This window comes from Octopus sinensis, linkage group LG1, assembly GCF_006345805.1.
Source record: "Octopus sinensis linkage group LG1, ASM634580v1, whole genome shotgun sequence".
Lineage (NCBI taxonomy): Eukaryota > Metazoa > Mollusca > Cephalopoda > Octopoda > Octopodidae > Octopus > Octopus sinensis.
Genome location: NC_042997.1, coordinates 109,384,897 through 109,408,288, shown reverse-complemented (window position 1 = coordinate 109,408,288; position 23,392 = coordinate 109,384,897).

The window sequence follows — 23,392 nt, the reverse complement described above, 5'->3', positions numbered from 1 at the left end:
AAATGTCAGACTTTTTACGAATTGCATTTCGGGAAAGGAAAATTTTTTTTCGGAATAAAAATTTAGCAATTAAGGACAACTACTTAATAGGAAAACTTAACAAAAAAATTGTCAGGTAGATAGCGTGAAACCTCATAAGAGAAAAAATTTCGAAATAATTATTTCTTATTGAACATATTAATTTAATATAGAGGGCATTATACATACATGCCAGATGGCATTATACATACATGCCACACGCTAAGAGGGACAATTAGTCATTTTACCAAAAATATTACTAATCCCACCGAATGCAATTTAAGAATAATTATTTTCGAAATTTTTTCTCTTATGAGGTTTTCACGCTATCTACCTGACAATTTCTTGTTAAGTTTTCCTTATTAAGTAGTTGTCCTTAATTGCTATTATATATATATATATATATATATATATATATATATTATATATATATATATATACATATATATATATAATATATATATATATATATATATATATATATATATAATATATATATATATATATACGCATACACACACGAACACACACATACATACATACACACACACAACTACAAACAAAACACACACACGATACATATATATATACACGCACACACACACATACTCCAAACTAGCAATACCTATTACTTGACCTGTGGTAGAGACAAAAGCCGCCACTCCCAATTCCTTCTTCCTCGACTTTAACACTACTAGCCCTACAACACGCATTGATTAACAGCCACAACCACACAAACATTCACACACACACGCACACACACGTGTCATCATTGCACACATACACACATACACACACGCAGACATCCGCGCACGCACATATCCACACTTACACAGACATTCCTCCTCCTCTACCACTCTCATGTCTTTGAAAAAACCACTCTCCTGTCTTTGAAAAAACCTTTCTTCACCCATTTCCTTCCGGTCTTTCAAAATGTGACCGCGTGTGTACCGTTGGCGATTTTTTTCCCTCTGTCTTCCCTTCTCTGGATCTTTACTTCTCCTATGCTTCCGACGAAGAGCTCCGCTCGAAACGTTAAACCCTCCTTCTTTCCTTCTTTCTTGGGCGTCCAATAATACTATATTTGTTCCACGTTCTCACGTTGTTGTGTTATTTTTTGTGCTTTCTTGTTTGGATTAACTCTCTATATATATATCACAATGTCCCTGTCTCTCTTTTTTTCTCGCCAGTCCTTGCTCTTCCGTCTATCTACTGCTACACACTCTCTCTCGCTCTCTCTCTCTCTCCCCCCCCCTTAATTCCTTTGTTCCTCTTTTTCTCTCTCTTCTCTTCTCACGTGACCGTTGGCCGACTGCTAGCCCTTTTTGCGTTTGACAACGGTCACTACCGCATCGATACGCTTCCCTCTGCCGTAAGGCTTAATTTCCAACACGCCAGCTGAATTCAATTCGCCTGTTGTTATGTCCTGTTATTATTATTTTATTATTATTATTATTATTATTATTATTATTATTATTATTATTATTATTATTATTTAATATTATTTTTGTATTTATATTCGTATAACATGGTCCGTTTTCCCGTCCTTGTTTCGTATACATTCGATGCTTTTTTCCCAGGGATTTTATGCTCTTAGCTTAGTTTTTCCTTGGGGCTGGCCAAATTGGAGCAATCTCAAGATTAATCAGCCGAAATTGCGAGGTTGATCCGGTTCTTGACTGAAAATAAAAGGCTTCGAATGACCCATCCGTGTTTTTTTGTATCGTCTAACTGGATGTTTTGTTGTCCATTTTTGTATCACCTAGTTGTCCGGATGTTTTGCGTTCTTGTCCCATTTTGTATTTTATTTTATATATATATATATATATTATATATATATATATATATATATATACAAACACACCACACACCACACACACACACACACACACACACACACACACACATATATATTTGAGGTGTGATCAATAAGTACCCAAACTGTTGCCATAGTAACGAAGCTAAAGCACGCAGAGTGAAGCCACTTGGCAGAGATTGAGCTTAATCTTCCTTGCTCATATACACCAAGTTTTAACGTCCTTGCTCATTTCTCCTGTTTACAGCAGTGCTTGAAATTAAGGCGTGTAAGGTGCGATTCTCGCATTGACCATGACAGAAAAAGTAGTCATGGCGAAATCTGCTCAACGGCCGCTGAAAGTGTACTGAGAAGTGTGTATGAGCCGCACACATGTGCATGAGGAGTTCAGACGTTTCCAAGATGGCCGAAAAAATGTCGATATTGACGAACGTTCTGGGAGACACGCAACCAGCTGAACTGAGAAAACCATTGCAGATGTGTGTGCAGGCTGTGAGAAGAAATCGTCGAATCACCATCCGAGAATTATCAGAGGATGTGCAGATTAGTTACGGTTCAGTTCAATCCATTATCACTGAAGATTTGGGTATAAGACTCGTGTCTGCCAAGTTTGCACCAAACTGCTTTCTGCTGACGGTAAAGACGCTCGGGTTTCAATTGCACAAATTTCCTCGACTGTGTCGAGAACGATGAAATCTTTTTAAAACCTTTGCGTAGGCCTCTGAGCAGGTATCACCAAGTTTTTGGCAAAATTTGATGCCGATTCTCTACTCAACTTTCTCTGTCATGATCATTAGTTCCAAGCACTTCTGTAAACAGCAGAAGTAAGCTAGAAGGTTAAAACCTTGTGCACATACACAACAGTATTCAAGGTCAATCTGTGCCAAGCGGCTTTACTGTGCGTAGTTTAGCTTCGTTACTATGGGAACAGTCCGGATACTTATTGATCAGACCACTATATACATATAGTGAGAATTTACGAAAAATTCTAAAGACGAAGACGGGTGTGTAAACAACAAACATATGTATCAGTTTAACGCTCGGGAAGTGAGAAAGTCTTTTACGTTTCGAGCCGACGCTCTTCGACAGAAATGAACAGAGAAATAAACAGGGAGAGAAAATACAAAGGTTTAGTGGCTAGCGATCTATCATAGCCAATTCAAGTAAACAAACATTTCAAATAAAAAAAAATACGAACAAAATGAACGTGTGTACGTGTACAAGAAATGTATTATCTTGACGCTGGATGAAAGGATAGAGTTTGACGTTTCGAGAATAAGTCTTCATCGGAAAGGAGAAAGGGAAAAATCCAAAGATGGAAAAGAAATCGCCAACGGCGGTAAGCGTTTAGTTACATTGCTGGTGCATTTATAGAAGTATAGGTAGATAAGTGCCTATTCTCGTGTGTGCGTGTGTGTGTGTGTGTACACACATATATACGAACATAATACACACACATACACATACACACATACATGTATATATACATATATGTGTACGAATAGGTGTGGCTATGTGTTACAAAGCTTGTTTCTCATCCGTATGGTTCCGGGTTCAGTTTCACTCTATAAATGCACCAGTAATGTAACCAAAGCTTTATGAATGGAGTTGGCAGACGGAAACTGAAAGAAGCCCGTCGCATATATATATATATATATATATATATATATATATATATTATATATATATATATTATATATATATATATGTATGTATAAAAATACAAACTGGGACAAGAACGCAAAACATTTAGGAGACGATACAAAAGACACGGACGAGACATTCGAAGCCTTCAGTCTTCAGTCAAGAACCGCATCATCCTCGCACGCACACACACATATATATATATATACGCGTGTGTGTGTTTGTGGTGTGTATGTGCATGTGATTTAAAGAAAGGACAAATTAGCGTTGCCTAATTATCTACGCCCTTAATCCTCTCAGTGAGAGAGCCATTGGGTTAACATAAGTCATTTCTCGCGTGACAGTTGGTTTCTGCGATATGTAAGTACGGAGTTTTAGTAATGAGGTGGTGATCCAGAAATGGAATATAGTGGGGGCGTGTCAGAAAAGTTTTAGGTGTGATTAATAAAGGCATCGCGGCCGCAGTGGTGGTTTTCAGAATGGTCCCCGATCATTTATTCAAAGAGAAACATGAAGGCTACTTAAGACAATGAAGAATGTGGCAAACTAGATGAATGACGTAGATTCTCAGAAAAAGTGGTTGTGTGAAAGAGATAAATGACTGGAAGAATGGAAGAGAATTTGCGCGAGAATGAACGCTGGCAGGAATTGACGTCGTTTGGTACTTTCGTCTTTAGTTATTATGTCAATGTGTGAGGTGGAGATAAATAGACAGATTAGACAGACAGAGAGGGAGAGGGAGAGAGGAAGAGGGAGAGAGAAAGATGGAGAGAGGAAGAGAGAGAGAGAGATAGTGTTTGGTTGTCTTCTAAACTGGAATAGTCAGGTTCAGGGGGAAAGACATGGAATTGACTAACAGACTAACAGACAGACAAACAGGAATATAGACAATGGCACTGACATTGTAGCGTTCTTTTTGATGCATGATCTATTGGTGTGTGTGTATGTGAGTGTGTGTGTGTGTAGTTTGTATATGTGTATAGGTGAGTTAGAAAGATGGTAGAATTATAACAAGATGAAAGAAAGGGGAGAGAAGGGAAGAGGGGGGAAGGGGAAGAAAAGGAAAGAAAAAAAAAAGAAATAAATAGGGAGAACATGGAAATTTGTGCAAAGAAAAACATGAAAAGGGGATTTTGGAAAGAAGAAGGAGAACGTAAGTGGAAGATGGTGGGGTGGAGGGAAGAAGGTAAGAATTAGACAGAGAAAAGGAGGGGAATTATGTGTTCTGTAAGACCTTGTTAGAACCATTGCAGCACGCGCACCGAGGACCCCCCCCCCCCACACACACACACACGTACCTAGAGGGAAAGAAAATATTCTACGTGTGTGGTCCAGCTTTCGTCTCAACAAAACTTGAAGAAACATTAAATATACTTGTGATCAGTGTCAATTTGTTATATACTACTACCACCACCACACTACTACTACTATTACTGCTGCTACTACTTACTATTACTACTACTACTACTACTACTACTACCACCATCACCACCACCACCACTACTACTACTACTACAATAATAATAGATTCATCCCTAGCCCGCCATATTTATCACCTTTATTTACCCTTTCATATATACAATATGTAATCTTGGCGGCGAGCTGGCAGAAACGTTAGCGCGCCGGGCGAAATACTTAGCGGTATTTCATCTGTCGTTACGTTCTGAGTTCAAATTCCGCCGAGGTTGACTTTACCTTTCATCCTCTCGGGGTCGATAAATAAAGAAACAGTTTCGCACTGGGTCGATGTAATCGACTTAATCTCTTTGTCTGTCCTTGTGTGTCCCCTCTATGTTTAGCCCCTTGTGGGTAGTAAAGAAATATATATACAACTAGCAGTATCGCCCGGCGTTGCTCGGGTTTGTAAGGGAAATAACTATATAAGCATTTTTAGAGAGTTACTTCCCTTATAGATGCCAATTCGGGTTTTCTTAGCCATTTCTGTTTTGGTGTCTTCAAGCCATGAAGTCGTTCTAAAAGAACGCTGGTCTCCTTGACAACGCATTACGACGTTGATTTCTTTACACTCCCTTCCCCACAGCTTCACGAAGGAGGAAAAGAAGGGGGAGAAGCAAACACAGGTGCAGGTGTTTGAGCGTGGACGCCAACTCCGCCGCCATCGACACACGAAAAATTATGCATTAAAATGGAATAAAAAATGATGTTAAATTATTTTTAAAATCGTAGACTCATCGTAGACGCGCGCTAATAGTCAGACGGGCTCGAAATTAATCACGACTATAAGATACCCGAATTTGGTTAAACTGCACCGCAAAATGTGGGAGGAGTTAGGAATCTAAATCGAAGGGGACAGACACTCACACAACTACAGTTTTATATATATAGATAAGTAATCTTTAGACAGTGGTGACAAAATGTGTGAGAGCGACAAAATGAAGTTGAACGGGGAGGTAAAGACGCTATACAATTCCTACACACACACACACACACATAAATACATAAATGCATATGTATGTACATGTGTGTGTGTGCGTGTGTGTATGTGTGTATAAAGAAGTCTGTTAGATATGAATTCCACACGCAAAGTTAGAGATTATCCAAAAAGCCAAGGATAATCAGGGAAAAATGCATTTAAAGAAGAGGAAAGACAACGCGGAATAGACTCCACGCCTTCTCCATCATATACACAACTAAGAATCTAAGTCGGATCGGAAACAAGTGCACTCAGTAACACTTCCGGTCATTTTGGGGTCAATTTATCCTTGAAGGGTCCGGAATTCTCTGTTGAATAGTTCTTTAGGTCTGTTGATTCAAACTGGTCGCCAAACAGTCTTATACTCTCCTCTGCTCCTGGCATTGGCACCCTTATATGCATTCCTTCAAAAATATTACTCGTTTTATTATTTTCTAGATGAGACATAAAACTGATTCTCTGTCGGATCACCGTGTCCATGGAGCCAGACGTCCCTCACATCACACCAATCATCTTCTACCTTCCTCCCTCTGTCAGCCCCTTTTATGATGCGTCGATACAGTCTATCATTGCGTCTCAGGTCTTCACAGTCCCCACTCTCTCCGTTGGAAGAGAAGGGAATGGTACTTCAAAGAGTTAAGACCTTCGTCTTACTGCTGGAACAACTAACGAACCTTGCGATTGTTTTTACTAGGTTTGCTGTTATCAACTTCTCTTTCTCTCTCTCTCTCTCTCTCTCTCCTCTCTCTCTCTCTCTCTCTCTCTCTTCTTCTTCTCCTTCTTCTTCTCTCTCTCTCCTTCTTTCTGTCTGTCTGTCTGTCTCTCTCTCTCTCTTTCTCTTTCCCCCTTGCAAACTCATTGCTTTTGTTTACATATTCATGGCAAAGCAGAAGTTTAGAATGATTTTGTAAATTTCAGAACGTCTAATCCTTACGATTCCTCCAATCACATCTCCTATTTCGTTTCCTCACTCTTCACCACTTGAATATATGGCTCTTCAAAAGTGAGAACGAGGTACTTATTAATGTTACTGTAGATACATCACGTTATCATCTTTATATTTCGTTGGCCCGCCTACGGACAAATATGTGTCGTACTATCTCTGTCTCTACACAGCAGCCTCACACAGGCAGTTCCGTTGCCCCTCTCTATGAATGGAGAGTAAACTTTTCTACACATTATTCATCACTATTCTTTTCATACTTCACTCACTGCCCTTCCACTTTTCGTGAGTAGATGTAAAGCATTTTTTCTTTACTCGTTCTTGGAGGAATTCAGGCAAGGATGCGCACGCCCTTGTAACACATTCCTGCCAAGCTTCATATATTGGCCAGATACATACCATTACTTCTTCCCTGTAGCAATGTCAGCAAAACTGCTTCCATTTTCATATATATTATTGCTCAAGTAAATTTATTTGTGAATGAGAAGTATCACATTTGTCCTCAACTTCGTTGTTGGTGTTCCGTTGTTGTCATTTTCAAAAGCATCGTTAAAACTATTCCCACCAGAATTAAAGTGTATATATAAAAGAAAAAACGCATATCCTTTGAAACCCTTCTTTGCAAGATATTTTTTGTTCATTTCTATTTTTGTTTATACTTATTTATTTATTCATATATTTATTTGTATGGTTGTGTTCGTTCACGTCTTTCTTAGTGTACAAATTTACCTACATCTCCCGTTAACATTTTAGGCTCATACTTAAAATGGCTAAAAATTGCCATCTTTAGTTCTCTTCCGGTAAGGGGAGCAGAAATGTTCCAGACCGGTTCTTCGATACATCTATTTAAAATAAATTCCTTTTCCCTCTGGATTAGCTTCTTAAAAAATAAATATTTTTTACGTAACAAGTCGGTGGTTTTAAATAATAATAATAATAATAATAATAATAATAATAATAATAATAATAATAATAATAATAATAATAATAATAATAATAATAACTCGCAGAGTCAATGTAAGAACATCTGGAAAAAATGGAGTTCAGCCACATGAGCAGAAGTGTTGCAAAAGAAGTGCAGAGGTAGCAAGGATCAACTCCTGATAGACAAAACTGTACATATAGACTGAAAGAGGAGGAAAACTAACTTGTCATTGATCGACTATCGTAAGGCGTTCGGTACGATCCCACATTCCTGGATTATGGAGTGTATGAACCTATTTCGTATTGGATCGAATGTTGAGCTATTGCTTGGAAAAAGTATGGTGAATAAGAGGACGGACCTGACAGCATACGGAAGAAGTTTAGTGACAGTAGAAATTAGGAGGGGCATCTTCCTAGAGAACTGCCTGTCTCCACTGATCTTTGTATTGTGCTTGATACCACTAACATTGATTCTGAGGAAAGCAAAAGCTGGGTATGTATTCAAAAGCCACCAGCAAAAAGTCAACTATTTGTTATTCATGGATGACCTCAAACTTTATGGTAAAGATGGATCCCAAGTCCGTTTCCTCGTTGATGCGGTGTATACTTTCAGTGCTGATATCAGAATGGAGTTCGAATTGAAAAAGTGTGTTATGTTAGTCTTGAAGGTAGGCACAATCAGTTGTATGGACGGGCTAGCGATACCATCAGGAGAGGTTATGAAGCAGAAGAAAGAGATGGGCTATAAGCATTTGGGGATTTTGGAAATGGATAAATTGATGGAGAAAGAAATGACAGAAAAAATTAAGGTGGAGTACTTACGCAGACTGAGACTTATTGGATGCGAACACTGCATTAGAGCAGGAGAAAACAACATAACATGGTGTGTAAAAAAAATGCCACAGAACCGCTTTTATTAGAAGTAGGAAGGTCAGGCTTGTGTAAGATGAAAGACTGTACAAATAAAACACTATACAAGAAATTGAAAATGAATGAAACTGAAAATAGGTGGGTAAAGAAAAGAATGCATGGTCAATTTCATAAGGATGTTGAAGATATGACAGATAGAGAAAAAAGATGGCTGTGGATGACTAAAAGTGATTTAAAACCGGAAACGGAGGCTCTAATCTGTGCTGCCCAAGAGCAAGCACTCAGAATAAACTACATAAAATACAGATTAGACAATACAGCAGAAAGTGATAAGTGCAGAATTTGTGGACAAAATGGTGAAACCGTATGGCATATTACCAGCCAATGTACGCCATTAGCCCAGAATGAATATTAGAGACGCCACGACAATATAGCCAGGTTTGTCCATTGGACACTTTGCAACTTGACAGAGCAAAAACTTGGTACGACCACAAACCTGAAGGCATCGTCGAAAATAGAGATGCAAAGATTCTATGGGATTTTATGATTCATTGCGACCATGAGATAGAGAATAAGAAGACAGACATAGTCTTAATTGAGAAAGAAAGCAAACTATACTGGATCATAGATATAGCATGCCCAGCTGACAACAAGGTAGGCAATAAGGAAGAAAGAAAAGTTGACAGATATGACAGGTTAGCTTGGGAAGTTAAGCAGTTGTGGTCGATGAGAAAGGTATCAGTAGTACCAATAATTGCCGGAGCCCTGGGAACAATGAGTAAAATCTCGAGAAGTACATGGAACAAATAAGGGTTGCAATAAGGGTGGAGCACTTGCAGAAAACAGCACTTCTTGGATTCGTTCGAATACTCCGGATGGTGCTCGAAAAATAAGAAGGGGTTACCTTAGTTCACTGGTAATGAACAGCTGACCGTAATACATCTGCAGCGTTAGAAGCTGTGCATAGGCAATAATAATAATAATAATAATAATAATAATAATAATAATAATAATAATAATAATAATAATAATAATAATAAATATAATTGCACTTCCATCATATCCAAAAGATCGCTAAATGCTCTAAATGTTTTGTTTTCTGCTCAAAACTATTTCTTTTACGTCATGAGTATTGGAAACAAGTGAATAGCATACATTTTCAATCCCTCTAGAAACATTTTGCTATTCTGTGACTTTTGTAGAAGTGAAGGTTTTTGATGCTGAAGTGTTGTTCGTCAGTTTTAATTAGGAACATGTAGCTATGCACACTGTAAGAGGGATCACGTGATGGTAACGCAATTTCTTCACTGACGGCTGTTTTTCCATCCCCGGGAAAACTTAGTAAGACGTCGTTTGTCACAGAACTCTTCATTATTCTAAAATGCTTGAACAATATTTTGAGAGATAATGGACATGAGAAAAAACGGTTTGCATTTTGTAATTTTGTAATAGGGACATAGACAGCTCTCACAGATTATCTGCATCTATATCTTAGTTTCAAATGCCACGTAAAACCACCTGATCTGTATTTCAGCAAGAATTTATGACAAACAAACAGATGACGGTTTTGTATTTCATAGGCGGAAAGCAAATTCTTGTAAAAATGCTGATTCGTTGGAGTTTGAAGAGCCCTGAAGTCTCGTACATCACAAAACATTGAAACTCTGATGAAGTGTGCATTGAAAAACTAATAAACCGAAAACATATGATAGAAAAGAGAGTCTTATAAGATGTCGGGTGGGGAATGATAATTAACTCCATTGTAAATAATAAAATGACAATGTTGATAAAGACCAGCCCCGGGGAAAACTGAGAAACTGGGGACATGTAGTGAGTTTCTACATACACATGTCATATGTGCGTATTAATATATCTCATATGTATTTTTGTGCACATGTTTATATGTTGGTATGTTTTGAATTATTTTTGCAAATTCTCCCCGTCAGAAGATTGATTTCTCAATGAAGAAAATAATTTTAACATTGGAGCTTTCCGCTCAAAACCAGTTAACAGCTGTATATTTTCATTGTCTCTCTTAGTTATTACGCGTGTATGTATAAATGAACACACACAGACACACACACAACTCTCACACACACATATATGATATATATAATATATATATATATATATATATATATATATATATATATATAAATTAATAACAGAAGGATAAAATTTATCAATTAAATTAATAAATTAATCAATTGATAATAATTTTACCAAGTAGATCGGTACATTAAAATAGCCTTTATATGTAAAATTATCTACATAATTATAATTAGGTTTCAGCTAACTGCTTCACCACATACCGAATTTAGAAAAAGGAGTTAAAAATTCCTTTTCTACTACTATAAGAATCTCCATGACGTACTTTTTTACGAAGGCAAGGAGAAAAACATTGAATCAACACGACCAGGATTAACTATATACGCATTTCGAGATTAAAGTAATTTAAATTTTACTTACTTCTCTCTTCAGTATAATATTTACAGTTTTTTATAAAATTTGAAAGTGCTAGGGCTGAATATGCACACAATCGAGCGTCATCATGTAACAGATATCCAACCATCACTTCCAAATTTTACAGAGCCGAATGTGAATACACTATTCAAACTCTATACCCACGTGTATGCTACGAGCAATACCGCAGAAAACTGCAGTATTCTATCATGGAGTAAATTATAATTTCAAATTTAAAAAGTATGTTTACCGTCATGTATATTCTTATAGTAGTAGAAAAGGAATTTTTAACTCCTTCTAATTTCGGTATGTGGTGAAGCAGTTAGCTGAACTCTAATTATATATATATATGCATATATATATATATATATATATATATATATATATATAACGAAGGCAGCTTTGCGCAATATAAAGCCCAAAAGGAAAATTACAATTGTCACTCATTGGGACCGATGGTGCAGAACGTGTGCTGATAGAAATAAGAGTTAAAACCCTAAAACCCTCTCAGCTGCAAGAAAGCACATTATCATATACTGACAAAAGAGATAACAGGGACTGTTTATCTCGCTTGTCAGAATATGATAATATTTCTAACAATATAGGTGCTACCCAACACCTTCAGTCACAATTAGGAAAAGTTGTGCTTTCCCCTTTTTGTTTTATATTGCGTACAAGTGCCTTCGTTATTATATATATATGTATGTATGTATGTATGTATGTATGTATGTATGTATGTATGTATGTATGTATGTATATATCAGAGGGAACAAACGAAATAAACTAGTCCAAGAACAGTTTCACTCAGTTCCACCCAATCGAAACTTTTGCAGGCACAGAATACGTTTACATTCTCAGATGTGCGATGGCATGTTTATAACAAGGAGGGACATTACGGATGCGAGGCCTGATACATTTTTTATCACCCGACACGCTTCACAAATCCATTTGTTTCCGTTTTTAAATACGTTGGTGTTGAACGGAAGAGAAATGCATAATTGACCACCTTACAGACCAGGAAATATTTAGGATACATTTTCGAGCCCTCTTCCAAAATTGAACTGGATGACCAGTGCTCCCTTTATTTGTGGTTACTCAAACACGGGGATTAAATCCTATTCTTGTATCAACAAAATTGTAGAAATGGTGTTAATACAAATCCCCTTATGCCTAATGCGCAAGACTGACTGAATATTTCTAACTCGTAACTTCTGAACACACTACTTCACATCCCTTACTTCTTCTTCTTCTTCTTCTTCTTCTTCTTCTTCTTCTTCTTCTTCTTCTTCTTCTTCTTCTTCTTCTTCTTCTTCTTCTTCTTCTTCTTCTTCTTCTTCTTCTTCTTCTTCTTCTTCTTCTTCTTCTTCTTCTTCTTCTTCTTCTTCTTCTTCTCTTCTTCTTCTTCTTCTTATTATTATTATTATTATTATTATTATTATTATTATTATTATCATTATTATTATTATGACAATCTTATCCCAATACCCAGTCTATTCGTAATAGTTGTATTTAGATACCCAACCCGTTTTTTGTTTTGTTACTAATGGGGAAGTCCTGTTTTTAGCGATGTCACAGGCAACATGGTCGATTCGTTGTTTGCTGAACATATTTTGATATAGAAACTAAATGTCATGAAAAGTTCTTCTTATTTAAAGGAAGGAAACAATGGATAATAATATTGTCTGACAGACAGTCGACTGGTGTCGCTGAAACGCATTTGGTCCTGTATCTGTTTGAGAAATGCTTCTATAGAACCGTTCCTGAAAATATTTCAACATCATTTCTTGACGTCGCAGCGATGCAATTCTGCGACATCAGAAATAAGTTCTTTATTCACCAATCGAAGGATGTACTGCTGAGCAAATTAGCGAAAATTTTGAATGTATTTTCAAAAGTAGCTCCTTCCCATTCTCTCTTTCTGTCTTTGTACTCCACTCTTTCTCCTTCAGTGTGTTTCTCTTTCTCTCTCCTCTTCTCTCTCCCTTCTCTTCCATTCCCACCACCACCACCACTCTGTAAATCTCCTGAAGATAATATCTGACATACAGTCAAGATCAAATTAAATATGTCATTCATTTAATGATTTTGTTCTCCTCACTACGGAAATATTCTTAATTAATACAATATTCTTCCATCATTTACATTAATTATGTCAAATCTCACTTTGAGTGTTTGTTTATATTCTACACGAATGAAGCCGAGCAAGCTTGCTCAAAAGCTACACGGCAGCCATTCAATGGGAGAAAAATGTTCAAAAACTGAAGATAACTTTTGTGAGGTGGGGAGGTCTTCGTTGAGCTTCATAGTAAATATCATTTCCCACTTTTTACCAGTGGAAGAAATCAACTTCATTTATATTATTTACATTTGACGGATATTTGTCCTTATCTTGTTTGTTGTTAACACAACGTTTCGACTGATATACCCTCCAGATTTCTTCAGGTGTCTTGGGGGAAATTTCGAACCTGGGTTCTCATTCCTAAGGTATTTTTCGATGTTGTTGTTGTTATTATTATCATCATCAACATCATTATTATTATTATTATTATTATTGTTGTTGTTATTATTATTATTATTATTATTATTATTATTATTATTATTATTATTATTATTATTATTATTATTATTATTCAGGTCACTGCCTGGATTCGAACTCGGAATCTTGTCATGTGGTACAAGGAAAGGAAGAAGGTAAAGATGGCAGCACTGACAATTTCCTTTGAAGCGAACGTCGAAGACACCTTTTGTTCATGTGGGTACATGTACGAGCAAAAGCATGAGTAGTTGTGTGTGTGTGTGTGTGTGTGTGTGTGTGTGTGTGTGTGTGTTTGGAAGGGTCTTCTCTGTGAAAGTGAGAAAAACGAAGCAAAGGTAAATCAGGAAGACACACAGACAGACATTAATAAAGAACTGTTAAATAATTGTTAGCTCGCAACGTTTTTTCTTCTTTCGCAATTTTCTTCTCCTGATAGAGAACGAAGAAGGCTACTGACAATGAAAGATGTTTTCAAAGACTTCTTGGCAACGGGAGTCAATTTTAAAATAATTTCACTGTTTCTGGAGTAATCTGCAGAATTTCCAGGCTTTCACCCGTATTGGAAAGTTGACTGGATTGCGCCACATAGGAATCAACACACCATTTATTCTCAAAGTAGGAAGCACTGTTACTTAAGAATTACCAGACACCACAGTTTCTTTTTCTTTTTCGTATACTCCCAATACAGCCACCACTGCAGACGCTACTGTTGTTGTCCCTACCACCACCACCATCACCATCACCACCAACACTATCACCACCAACACCACTATTACTGCTGCTATCTTTCCTTTTCTTCCTCCTCCTCTACCTCTTCTTCTTCTTCTTCTTCTCCACATCTTCCTCTTCTTCTTCTTCTTCTCCACCTCTTCCTCTTCTTCTTCTTCTTCTTCTTCTTTTTCTTCTCATCCTTCTCCTTTTCCACTTCTTCTTCTTCTTCTTCTTCTTCTCCACCTCTTCCTCTTCTACTTCTCCTCCACCTCTTCATCTTCTTCTTCTTCCTCTTCTTCTTTTTCTTCATCTTCTTCTTCTTTTCATCCTCCACTTCTTCCTCTTCCACTTCTTCTTCTTCTTCTTCTTCTTCTACTTCTTCTTCTACTTCCACTTCTTCTTCCACTTCTTCTTCTACTTCTTTTTCTTCATCTTCTTCTTCTTTTCATCCTCCACTTCTTCCTCTTCCACTTCTTCTTCTTCTTCCATTTCTTCGTCTTCCACTTCTTCTTTTTCTTCATCTTCTTCTTCTTTTCATCCTCCACTTCTTCCTCTTCCACTTCTTCTTCTTCTTCTTCTTCTTCTACTTCTTCTTCTTCTTCTTCTTCTCTTCTTCTTCTTCTTCTTCTTCTTCTTCTTCTTCATCTTCCATTTCTTCTTCTTCTTCTTCTTCATCCGTGTGATTCTGCGAGTAAGCTTTCCATTAAATATTGGCAGATACCCAAATAATAATGCATAGGAATGGCTATGCAATCAGCCTAAGAAAAGCAAATTTCTTCTAATTACGGATTGAATATCTAATGACACACACACACACACACACACACAACGATATAAAAAAGAGGTCTTCTATACATTTAACCCTAACAACTAATAGCTCACAAACAAACACACATACGTCTTTTATCCATTACTGGTTACGGCCAGAAGCTGAGGCCATGCTGGAGCACTGCTTTTAAGTGTGATTGGATTCCCTTTCTGCATTGTTCCTGGTAAATTAGATAGTCGGGCGGAGCTGCTCCCCTTTGCCTTCTGTCGCAATATGGGTTCATCTGGTATTTCAGATAAAAATTTCTACAGACGTTCTTTGAAGACCTCCACATCTACAGCCCGCAAATCTGCGGGGTTGTTTGGCAGAATGTACCATTATGTATGCGTGTATAGGCAGGTATAAGAATATAAAGAGAACTAAAGAAAGTATCAAAGGGGTCAATGGCTCTCACACCTTTTACTGTAGAAATTAATTGACCTCTAGGTATAGACCTAAAGTCTGTCTTACAATGTATAAACATTTGTATAAATAGAAACAATAATAAATAAATAAATAACCTCCTGTTCTAGTGTTGAACTTAAATCTCTTAATGTATTTTCCTCTACTGATAGCCTTTGACCCCTTTGATACTTTCTTTTGTTCTCTTTATATTCTTATACCTGCTTTTAACTCTGTAGGAGTGGCAGTTAATAGCTGTATGATGGTCAAAAGTAATGTTCTCTTTTATAAATTATAAATCTCAGATTCCTGCAACACTGACCTAGATTTTCTGTCACCACAGAAATAAACTAAACTTTGTAGGTTGTGTACTTACACCCCTTCCTCACATAATGTCCCATAATGCCCTTATTTGGGCGGTTTCTGCTTCACTGACTTCTTTTGAGACTTCTTTTAGCCAATATAGTCAATCTGTTCTTCCAACATAGTAGTTTTGTGAACACCTTCTCATATATCAGGAAATTACATCTATATTATTATGGATATATTCATCTTCTCTGAGTATGAAATATCTCCTCATATCTCCGGAAATTACACCTGCATTATTACGGATGGATTTACCTTTTCTGTGAAGCTAACAAACTTATTTTAAAAACCTTTTATAAAACTGTGCATCATTAGAGAACTTTTGAAGTCTGCTTACAATCTAACTTTGCTTTTCATAGAACTCTCTTCGATACTTCATGAGTGTAGCCTCACCCCCTAGGATGTTTGGAAAACTCATATGTGTTTTGGCTGATGAATACGGGACACTTGTATTTGCTGCAATATTTACAGCTTTTAATAAAGCTGTTCTTCGTATGAAACAATTGTACTGAACAACTAATCCATTTTTGTTGCTTTTTTCTTGTTTATAATCACCCCACATTATTTTATGGTTAATACCATATAGATTTCTGGTGCATCTAAGTTAAGTACCGCATTCATGTGAATTCATTGGAACTCACTTGAATCTTAATTGTTTATATATATATATATATATATATACAGAGAGAGAGAGAGAGAGAGGGAGGGAGGGAGAGAGAGGATGAGAGAGAGTTTTTGAAGTGATGTACAATCAAACCTACCAATAGTCTTACAGAGCCTCAGTATGTGAAAACTGATAGACAAAAGCGACCTACGAAATAGTAAACGCCAGGAAAGAAGAACCTTAAAAAACATCTTACAAGAGCAAAATTCACATCAGAGAATGAAACAGAATTCTCCGAAAAGGAATGTGGAGACAGCAGATGTGCAATATGCAACAACAACAACAACTACAAATATATAGATGGAGACACCCACATAAAATGTATGAGTGGATTCTCGTTTAACGTAAATGAACTGCAAGACACAAAACCTCATACACTGCATTCGTTGGCCCAGATGCAAGGGGAATTATATTAGCGAAACCAATAATTCCCTTTGCCAACGTGCAAGTATCCACAAACAACAGATCTGACAAGAGGAGCTACGGAAAATTCCACTGAGCAAACATTTGGAAATATGTAGAGAAGGAAAATTCAAAACTTTTCCCCTTCTAGAAATGCTCAAGGAAAGACCCAAACTCGTGAAAAACGATGGAGCAACATTTCATAAAGAAGTTTGTGCCAAAATTAAACGTTTGGAAAAAAAGAAACATTTGCAAATATGTGAAGGAAAATTCAAAATGCCGAAAAAAAAAAAAAACGGAACTTTACTTCACAAAAAAAGTCCTCAACAAAAACTAACATACCTATATATCTTTTTGGAATTCCGCCTATGAGAATTCTATAAGAATGTGATTGTATATATGTTAAAGATTATCTCAAACCATTGCTAAAACTTTTGGATCTCGTTAGTTTCATTGACAAAACGAGTCCCCTTTAATTTTGATCAGATTGCTTTTAGTTTTGACGCATCGATGCAACTCTGAATTTTGCTTACGATCAACCTATTACTTTATCTCGTAAATTAAATAATCTGATGTTATTTGTAATTAAAGTTGGGAAATTTGGGTAATTTTAGCCAATCAATAGACAGCGAGGCTTTAACAGATTGTTACCGTGACAACCGCACGTTGTGTTCTGTTGATTCTTCACGCCACGAGATTTACTTCACCTGCGTGTTTTGTTTTAATAAAAATTTATATTTATCAATTAGAATTTTATTATAGATATTTTCGCCATTTGTCTTAATATTTTACATATTTTTCATAAATAGCAAAAGTTGTTTGCGATGTTTATAACAGTTTCATGGCATTATGAAGGTGAATGGAATATGTGAACTTAGTACACAACCGCACACCTACATTTCAAGCACAGTGCTAACAAAGCATGTGTGACTCATCGGCTCAGTATTGCTAAGCTTCAGGGACTCATTGACTCAGATAGTTGGATTTATGAATTCACTTGGTTAATTCTATTCATAAACCTTTAAATTAGAAGTATTTCTCAAACTGTTAGCTTCACATTTCAACAGCTTAACTGAAATTTAATACGTCGCGGTAAATTAGTTTTGTATACAAAAAATATATTTCTCCGCATTGCAGGCGGGACGGAGCTACTCCACTTACATCGGCTCTGACTGTGTTGATATTCGAAGGAGCTGCAGCGGGCCTATTTAACGAATGGGTATTCTAAGTTGTAGGAAACATTTTACCTGAGGGCACTGAATAAATGCTTCTTTCCTGGAGTTTACAAAGGTTCCTGAGTTGAGCAAGTCTTTTAGGTTTCTTGCTCTTTCTGTCAAGAAATGTTACACCGTTTGTTCCTACTTCAAGGAGCTTACATTTAATTACGTATGGGGTTCCTTCCTGTTTTAAGCGCCATGCGTGGTTGGCCAGTGACGTGATGTTGCGCTTTAACGGTATCATAAAAGAGGACATGTGGTTGTTCAGACGTTGCGTAAACGAGGTCGGCGGTTAAACCGAAATATTTTCGTGTGTGTGTACTGGATGTACTACCAAAGTTGATGTTTCTTTCGTTAACTCCGGGTCTGATATTATTGTAGTTGTTGTTGGAGTCGCTACTGGTGCTAATATTCCTGGACGTGATTCTGGTGGTTCCGCTATTGTTGGTGTAGCAGCCATTTCTGGTCGCAATGTCGGTGTTGCTGCTGCCGCCGTAACTGTTGATGTTGTTGTCCCTGCTGCTTAATGCGCTGCTACCGCCACTGGCAGTCAGAGTAATACCGCAAACAGGAACGACACGTACGCCCACAACAGCAGCAACGGCAACAATGGCTGCGGCAACGGCAGTGACGGTAGCAGCGCCCCATCAAGCAGTTATAGGGACGTAAACTCATCAAGGCGAGTTATCAAGAGGAGGTGGGGTGACATACACACATGCAATATATATATATAAAAAAAATGTGACCTCGTGTGTACCGTTGGCGATTTTTTTTCCTCTGTCTTTCCTTCTCCTATGTTTCCGACGAAGAGCTCCGCTCGAAACGTTAAACCCTCCTTCTTTCCTTCTTTCCTGAGCGTCCAATAATACTATATTTATTCCACGTCCTCGCGTTGTTGTGTTTGTTTGTGCTTTCTTGTTTGGATTAACTATATATGCATATATGAATATGACCATCACATTTAAATGCTTAGCAGTATTTCAATTGTCTTAATGTTCTGAGTTCAAATTCCGTTGCGTTTGACTTTGCTTTCATCCTTTCAGAGTCGAATAATCGGCTAGCCCCCTCCCCCAAAATTTCGCATATATATATATGATTGTTTCCGGCATCCAAATCCACTCAAAGCTTTTGTCTGCCTGAGGTTATAGTAGAAGACACTTGCCAAAAGGGCCACACAGTGGGACTGAACCCGGAACCATGTGGTTACGAAGCAAGCTTCTTAAACACCATGCCACACACCCACGCCTATACATCTCGGCCATAGAATTTCTGTTAATTCTTACTTAAACATGCATTCATACACAGTCTCTCTCTCTCTCCCTCTGTCATTCTCTCTCTATTTCTTCCTCTCTCTATATCTCTCTCTCACACACACTAACACACATGCACACGCATATTTTCCCTGTTTGTAAGTCCCTCAGAAGCACATGCTCAAATCTTAGCATATATGTATTGATATGTGTGTTCATGTCTGCATCTTTGCCTGTGCCGCTGTCTGTGTCTGAGTGTAAGGTTGTATGTGCTTGTGTGTGTATGTGGTTACATGTCTATGTGTGTGTGTGTGTGGTGTGTGTGTGTGTGTGTGTGTGTGTGTGTATGTGTGTGTGTGGTGTGTGTGTGTGTGTGTGTCTAAATCAGCGTTTTCATTCAGGTAAGCTGACCGTGTTTACTTTCATTAGCTGCACATACAATTTACGATCTCTATCAAAGTAATTTATGGTCAACATCGAACAAGCTGCATCACAAAACCTCACACAAACAGCAACGATAGCAGAAGAGAAATTAATGATAAACCATTTATCATTGCCAATTTCCAGTGGTATCGAGGAATTGGAAATATGATTTTGATCTCTTTCGTGTCCTATCATTTTCCGAAACACAAGTTCAAAGGTGAAACGGATGAGGTCGACTCCAAAATTCCTAAGAGAAAAGGGAAAAAAGATTGATAGTATGTGTGCGAGAAAGACAGAATCTAAATAGATGTTTGAAATGGTGGGGGAAAGAATCTGAGGAAACTACGTGATTGAATACTTATTATATATAATGCAAAAAGACCAGGTATTTGTATGTGTTGCATTGAATATAGAGCTAATACTTATTGAAGCCTAACTATAAATATATTGGCTTAGTTAGAGTATTTCTACATCTCGCCAATATGATCTGGGGTTAACAGTTTTATATGAAAAGCCTCGTTTCTGCAGGCAGTGAAGACTGCGTTCTGTTCTGTGGATATTCTACAAATATACAATTCCTGTCAACAAATAAGAAATATTTCAACCCAGTCAGATGTTAACTAGTTACAGAATGAATGTGTTGGTTGTTAAGAGAAGCGTTACTCATAATACCATTAACATGGGTGCAGGCGTGTGAGAAGTCTGCTTCCCACCTACATGGTTCCAGGTTCAATCTCACTGCGTGGCACCATGTGCAAGGGTCTTCTACTATAGCCATGGGCCGACCAAAGCCTTGTGAGTCGATTAGGTAGACGGAAACTGAAGTATATGTTTGTGTTTCTGTACGTGTCCACCTACTATCGCTTGACAACCGATGCTGGTGTATTTACGTCCCCGTAACTTAGCAGTTCGGCAAAACAGACCGATATAATTAGTACTAGGCTTACAAACAAAAAGTCCTGGGGTCGATTTGCTCGACTGAAGACGGTGTTCCAGAATGGTGTTCCAGTATGGCCGCAGTCAAATAATTGAAACATATATATATATGTATACACATACATATACATATATATATATATGTATGTGTATACATACATACATATATATGTATATGTATATGTATGTGTATACATTTAAATATATATATATATATGTATGTATACACATACATATACATATATATATATATATATATATATATATGTATGTGTGTGTGAGTGATTGTGTGCGTGTGTATATGTATATATACATATGTATGTATGTTTTTATTCTGTTACTTGTTTCAATCATTTGACTGCGGCCATACTGGAACACCATTCTGGAACACCGTCTTCAGTCGAGCAAATCGACCCCAGGACTTATTGTTTGTAAGCCTAGTACTAATTATATCGGTCTGTTTTGCCGAACTGCTAAGTTACGGGGACGTAAATACACCAGCATCGGTTGTCAAGCGATAGTAGGTGGACACGTACAGAAACACGCCTTGATTGCGTTATGATTATTGCTCAAACATTACCATATATATATATATAATAATATAAATAAGATATAAATATATGCCTATATACATACATATATGTACATACCTACATCTATAGGTTTATATACATGCATATATGGGTACGGGACATTAACAAAATGCTGAACACAATGAGAAACGAAAACATTATATATACATATACCTCCTCCGTGATTTAGCGGTTCGGCAAAAGAGACAGAAGTAGTGCCAAACTTTACGAAAAAATAAGTTCTGGAGTCGATTCGATCGACTAAAATGGTTGAAGGCGGTGCCACAGCATGGCCGCAGTCTATTGGCTGAAACAAGTAAAAGATAAAAGAAAGAGCGTTTGGTCAGTATCAACCAAGATTTTGGCGAAGAATATGAATTTTAAAGAGTTTTGTTTCTCATTTCTTTAAAATTTGAACAAATGGTAATGTTTGAGCAATCATCATAACGCAACCAAGGCAGTGAGGTGGCGGAAACATTAGTACGCCGTGAGAAATGCTTAGCGGTATTTCGTCTGCCGCTACGTTCTGAGTTCAAATTCCGCCGAGGTCGACTTTACCTTTCATCCTTTCGAGGTCGATTACATAAGTACCAGTTATGCACTGGGGGTCCATGTAATCGACTTAATCCGTTTGCCTGTCCTTGTTTGTCCTCTATGTGTTTTTAGCCCCTTGTGGGTAGTAAAGAAATAGGTATTTCGTCTGTCTTTACGTTCTGAGTTCAAATTCTGCCGAGGTCGACTTTGCCTTTCATCCTTTCGTGCTCGATTAAATAAGAACCAGTTACACACTGGGGTCGATACAATCGACTTAATCCGTTTGTCTGTCCTTGTTTGTCCTCTCTGTGTTTAGCCCTTTGTGGGTAGTAAAGAAATAGGTATTTCGTCTGTCGTTTCGTTCTGAGTTCGATTTCCGCCGATGTCGATTTTGCCTTTCATCCTTTCGGAGTTGATAAATTAAGTCCCAGTTACACACTGGGGTCGATATAATCGACTGGCCCCTTGCCTCAGAATTTCGGGCCTTGTGCCTAGAGTAGAAAAGAATAATCAATCATCACGCAAGTACAGCCGCTCTTGAGCTCTTTAATACTTACCCTGAAATGAGGGGTTCTGAGGATTTTCTGGTTTTCTATGTCAATATGTTTCGTTTTTGGATTTGGTTTGCAAGATTCTTTATATGAGTTCGTGCGTTGAAGCATATTTTGTTGTGTCTGGGGAGGGCCATTTTCTTTTTGTGCCTTATGATTTAACACACTCACTGGTAAAATTTCTTAATTTTATAAGAAATAAGTGTAAATTTTACCGGTGCATGTGTTAAATCATAAGGTGCAAAAGAAAATGACTCTCTCCTGACACAACAGAATATGTCAATATGATTTCATAAAAAAAGCCTATACGAAAGATTGATATTTTTGATAGGCATAAGATTGATCTATCTGTACATGAAGAGCTTTATCACGCAGGTTGCAATCTGGAGTCAAAGTCTAACAGCAGAATTTACTCGTTCGATGTATATACTTGCACTTTAAAGCTCGTCAGCATTTCACTTTGGGTTTGCACAAAAAATCGCGGTGTGTGCAGCGCGAAATTTTGTTTAAAAAATAGTGGTTTCCGGTAATTTCTTTTTTTTTTTTTTGGCGTTTAGTAAATAAGAAAGTGAAGAAGCTGGAAGATGAAACAGCTTACTAAATCACAAAATACAAACAACAATCGACTTTTGAAATGTGACCAGAATTTGTCAATTATAAATGTTTCTGTAAATACTTTAGAAATTATTTCTTGCTTGTCTCCTGGGAGATGACAACAACATTACTTGTGAGTGAGGAGTGTAAATGACAAATCGATTGAATTTATAATCAATAAACAGGTTTAGCATATTTTCACACACGCACACACACACACACACATGCATGTATATACTGAAGAACTTATTCTATTTCTTATAATTGATTAAATTATCGTTTTTTTCTTCTTTATCCCAGTTGAGAAATACATG